This window comes from Parasteatoda tepidariorum, chromosome 11 (genome assembly GCF_982258835.1).
Source record: "Parasteatoda tepidariorum strain Cologne lab strain chromosome 11, Ptep-v5.0, whole genome shotgun sequence".
In the NCBI taxonomy this organism is placed as follows: Eukaryota; Metazoa; Arthropoda; class Arachnida; order Araneae; family Theridiidae; genus Parasteatoda; species Parasteatoda tepidariorum.
Genome location: NC_141765.1, coordinates 86,633,324 through 86,639,221, shown reverse-complemented (window position 1 = coordinate 86,639,221; position 5,898 = coordinate 86,633,324). Strand labels below are relative to the sequence as shown.

The 5,898-nt window shown below is 28.7% G+C and overlaps 1 long non-coding RNA gene across 1 annotated transcript; it reads left to right on the top strand.

Moving 5' to 3' along the window:
- The first annotated feature begins 2,287 nt into the window (after positions 1–2,287).
- On the top strand, positions 2,288–5,265 carry LOC147801870 (uncharacterized). The gene is made up of 3 exons (XR_015430396.1): positions 2,288–2,490; positions 3,025–3,197; positions 5,189–5,265. It is a non-coding gene; the product is annotated as an uncharacterized LOC147801870 (long non-coding RNA).
- The last annotated feature ends 633 nt before the right edge of the window (positions 5,266–5,898 follow it).

Genomic DNA, 5,898 nt, shown 5'->3' with positions numbered 1-5,898 from the left:
CTTAATTTTTTTTGAAAAAAGCATATACATTATGATTGTTTGTGCTTTTTTGTGATATAACATAACGAATAAGTACGAAAAATACAATTTGGAAAATGATTTTGCTTAAAATATGAAAAAAGGACGAACTGTTTTTGAGATTTTTTTAATATGAATTTAAAAAAAGACAAGTATAATTCAAGTATAATTCAAGATATTAAATAATTATAGTCTTCTTTCACTATTTATTAATAAATTAAATGTTTTAAAAATTTTATGAAGCAATTAAAGATTTTTTTGTGAAAAATTGCTTTTTTTCCAAAGTGATATGAATTTGTTTTACACAACACTTTTGAAGAGGTCACAGTATTCTATCTATATCAGCGCAAGGCCCAATGTACTACATACAGTCATTTTTTGAGACTAAGAGCTAAGTTTAGAAGCATCACAAAAATTATAAAATATATTAACTCTTAGAAAATATTTGTATTAATAAAATTATAAGTAAAGGAAGAAGTTCCCTTAATTTTACCTTTACCATACCCTGTATTTCGTAAATCTCTTCCCTCTCATTGATGTGTAGTTTAAAAAAGAGGTTTTTTGTAATAAAAGACTAATTTAAAGCTCGGTTGTCATTTCTAAATGATAGTTCATTTACAAGTATTTAAAATTAGCAATTTCCTAATGTCTTCACTTCTTTTGTGCCAAGCACACATGAATTGTTCAAATTTCCCGCTGATTACACATTAATATGTTTGAAATAAAGACACACAATTGATAAAAGTTTGCAAAATTGCACGAAATTCATTATTTCTGTTCACGTAGGGAAGAAATTAAAAGCTTGAGCTTTACATTTCATTTGGTTTGCAGGGGTTTTTTTTCTTCATATCCATATCACGCTTTTGTTAGTAAAAATAGCATTTCCTCTTGCTGTCCAAATACAAAAAGATAATAATACTTCCTCAATAGCATTATCGTCAATTTAAGTGTATCGTTCAAATATATAAGCAATGCAAAACTTTTAATTTTTGTATAGTACAGCACTTCCTCAACCTTCTGCTGGTTTTGCGCAATAAAAGTTCGATTTAAATGGATTTACTATAGTTGGAACAACTATATATATATATATATATATATATATATATATATATATATATATATATATATATATATATATATATATATATATATATATATATATATATATATATATATATATATATATATATATATATATATATATATATATATATATATATATATATATATATATATATATATATATATATACACCTCATACGAATCTTTCTATATTAATTCATAGATAAAAATAGATTTTCTTATTAATTCTAAGACGTAGAAATTGTTCTTTCACAAAGAGTCATCAAAAGTCAAGATGCTAATTAAAAGATTATTTTCTGAAGATAACGGGTAATAATTCTTAGAAAAATACTCATTAAGAAAATCCCAAAAATTTCCTATAGCATGAAAGGCGGCGTGTTTTTGAACAAATCAAGATCTCTAAATTTTCCTGTTTGAATGACGCTTGATTAAGTTAAAGATATTCTTTCAATCAATTCTCTTTCTAAAACCCTGATTAAATAGTGGGAGCCATTCAAAATACGTGGCTAATTCAGGATGTAACTGCGGCCCGAACAAAACTACGGCCCGAATAGCCAAACCCCAAAACCCTGATTGGGGAAATCTTTTCCTTCATCAAAAGATGTTAAATAAAACTTATAAAAAACCATTTGGGCGTCGTCTATGGGAATGACTTGTTTTTTCTTCAAATAAATTCTTAACCCACTCTCCCAGCTGGAGGGGGGTGAACTAATATCAAGACAGTACCCTTATGAAAATTTAAGGTATATTTAAGGTTGATTTGAGGTATTTTTGAGGTATTAAGGCTGCTTTGAGGTATATTTAAGGTTGCAGAGAAAACAGAAATAAAAATTATACCTCGTAAAGGTTGTAATTAAGGTGTACGAGGTTGATTTATATATACTTCAGCTTGTTTTGAGGTTGTTTAAAATTCACTTCAAATCAACCACACTGATAAGGAGATTTTTAAGGTATACCAGGTATATTTTCTTACACTTGTAACAAAAGAGGTATTTTTGAGGTATAAAAATTTTTACCTTATTTCAACTAACGATAAAAAGGTATTTATTGAGGTATATGAAGTCATTTTATTTATACCTAAGCTTATTTTGAGGTTGTTTTAAATTCACTTCAAATCATCCAGACTGATAAGATGATTTTTAAGGTATACGAGGTTGTTTCTCTTACACTTGTAACAAAAGAGGTATTTATGAGGCATAAAAAAATATACCTTATTTCAACTAAAGAGAGTGAGGTATTTATTGAGGTGTTGAAGTCATTTTATTTATACCTAAGCTTGTTTTAAGGTTGCTTAAAGTACACTTCATATTAACTAACTCACTTCCCAGAGTTCCATGCGAGCCGGCAAATGGCGTGTGTGTTGACAATCGAAAGTCTATTCGAAATTCGGTAAGTGTGCTTGACATTTATTAATTTAGTTTTATTACTTTTAATCAAATATGCTTCGATTTTGAAACTTAAATTTTATTATTTTTGTTTTAACGACGCGTCCTGATCTTAAATAATTTAAGTTGGAGGATATTCTTAGAGGCTATCGTTGTAGGCTTAGCAATAAGAGAGAATAACCGAAATATTTCTCGTCACTGTTTTGGGTAACATTACTGGTGAATCGTTACAGCAGGTTATGCACAGTATATTTTATTGTTTGTAGTTCAGTCAAATAGAACTATTCTTTTTATTTTGCTTAAATGTATATGTTTTAACGTAGCAGTATGCACGCTGATTAATTGAGAAAAATGTTCACAATTTCTCTTTCATGAAATAAATCATTGAAAATTGAAAGATTTTTAAAATAGCAATTTTGCTTTGAAATTCTACTATAGCTGTATGCTTACCGTTTGGATATTTGTTGCAAAGTTTATATTATTGTTTATATATATATACAAAGTTTATATATATGTATATATATATATATATTTACAGAGCTTATCCACAGTTCCCTGATATTACTGAGATGGCCTAGGCTGTAAATAGCACATGCGCGGCGGCGCAGAAGAAGAGACAGGCAAGCTACTGCTCAGCCTTCCCCTAGGATATAATTCTGAATTTATACCTAAAAGAAAAAGTAATCTCTCCTAATAAACTACAGAATTTAGGTAATTGTTGATAACAATAGTTCGCTAGATATTTGATAATTGAAAACTAGTAACTGTACTAGCTCACTTCTTCATGTTTGATCACAAAACTGCTATTTTCACTACATGTTATTTTCTCGCATTTTACCCACGTTAATTATTTACTAAGCAGATTGTTATTACTTATTAGAATATTGGGCAGAATGAAATTAAATCTGATTTCAAGTTGATATGGCAATTTGTTTCAAGGTTATGAGCTTTTTCATGCAGCTGTTTATGGTTCACTACTTCAAAAATGTGCGAATTTCGGAAATCTTAAATATTTTAGAAATAAGTCAGTATAGTATGCAATTTTAATCCTGAATTGAATAAAATCAATTGCAAATAAAAACATTTATTGTTGAAAGTAATATGCATTATTTTGAGTTTCATCCTATGGGATGTGGATTTATATTTAAACAAGTGTTTGTAACAACTAACTATTAGTTTTATTCTGCTCGGTATTATAAGTTTTACAGGAGATATTATGCTCAACTTATTTTAAAAGTATTATTTCAAATCGTTCTCTCTTAGACATTTTCCTCACATAAAATTAATCACAACTTTAAAATAAATGCTCCTTATCAGCTTGTAATTTGTTCTATTCGATTGAGTGAAAAAAAGAATAAAAATTGGTACATAACTTTAAATTTTTAATTTATTAAACGATTGTAGATTCTTGATTACATTGATTAAAAATTATTAAAATAACTATTTTTTAAGAAACTCTGATGTGATTGACAATAACATAAGTCCTTTTCAGAATCAGCGTCAAAAATTTAAAAAAAAGCTGCTAGTTTCATGAAGTCTGACAAAAGTCATGACAAAAAGTTGAAAAATATAGGTTTATTGAGTTTAAAAATTTTTAAAAACGAAAGGGAAGGAAATCTAATTATTAAACTTACAAGTACCATAATGTTACAGATGTATAGAAAAATAAAAAGTGTTAAAATGGCATAATAAGATTGGAATTATACAGGGTGTTTATAAAGTCCCGGACCCATTTTGATGTTTAATAACTCATAAAATAATAAAGATAGATTAAAATTAATAACATTAATGGTTAGATAGACTCAAAAAGTTTCATGACCCTTGTCAATGAACTTCCACGTGTGCCCCCTTCGTCGCACGGAGAATATCAAGTCGATAGTCAATTTCACGAGAGGTAGCTTTCTTTTTTACAGAAAAGACAATCTCATCAGTCGTATACTTAAACATGTTGGAAAACTTCGTATTTCCACAACTAGAAGAGCTTCAGCCACATGTCTTTTTGCAACAATATGGTGCACCACCTCATTGGGGTATCATCGTTCGTAGTTCTTTGAATGACCATTTTACAGGAAGATGGATTGGGCGAGGAGGTCCAATTCCTTGGCCACCCAGATCACCTGATATAACGCCGCTGGACTTTTTTCTTTGGGGATTTATAAAGGACAATGTTTACAGGAGGATCGTGTCGAACATTGATGGCCTAGAAGCCAGAATTACAACCGCAATAGCCTCTGTGGATGCCGACATGCTTGCCGCTACCTGGCGTGAAATTGACTATCGACTTGATATTCTCCGTGCGACGAAGGGGGCACACGTGGAAGTTCATTGACAAGGTTCATGAAAGTTTTTGAGTCTATCTAACCATTTATGTTATTAATTTTAATCTATCTTTATTATTTTATGAGTTATTGAACATCAAAATGGGTCCGAGACTTTATAAACACCCTGTATATTTGAATTTCTGTAAATGTTGTTAATGGTAATACTGTCTTCAGTGTATTTTATTTTGTGGCTGTGATACATGTCATGCTTTTTAGCTACGAGGATTGAATAGAAATGGCAGAAGATATTTATCTGAAAAGGAAAACTAATTTCATCCAGTTAATTTAAATGATTAAAAAAATACTTTCTAATATTTTAAGACCTGCCACTATTATTGTAAATATGACTTTCTTACTAATTTATATTTTTTTTCCTTTTAGGTTCCAATAATTACAAGTTTCAACATGTAGACGGAAACAGTATTTAAAATAATTTTGTTGGTTTGTAAAAAAAGTGAAATTTTAGTTTTAAATAAAAGTACTTTGAATTTCAGCTGACTAATTATTTAAATTGGTAGTTTTATAGCTTTAAAAATTCAAGCACCTTAGACAACTATCTTGTAAAAATACGAGTATGAGTTCCCATAAATAATTTTTACTAACTGTAGAATTTGGATAAGTGTTATTTTAAGAGGATTTAAATCAATCTATTAAAATTATAGAAGAATTATGCATTTGAAACTTTCTTTTATAGCTTAACAAAAGAAGCAATTACACCGAAGGTTTAATATTAAAAATTTCAGGTTGATAAATGATCTCTACTAGTGAAAAAAATGTAATGTACATTATTCTTCATATAATATATATAATATCTTTATATATATATTATATTTTTTATATAGTGAGTCTAAAAATTAATAAACTAGGTGGTCCGTATAGCACCTCACCTTCGTAAGTGCTAAAAAAAACATCTTTGGTTGATAAATTAATACTTCTAAAAATACAAAAATATATACATGAGGTTACGAAATAATAACTTAAGGTAGAACATGGAACACATGGCGCTAATTAAAAATAACCTTTCCAATTGTTGGAAATACACTTCAGGTTGATTTATTACAACCAGAAGTGTAAAATGGCCCACCTTAGGT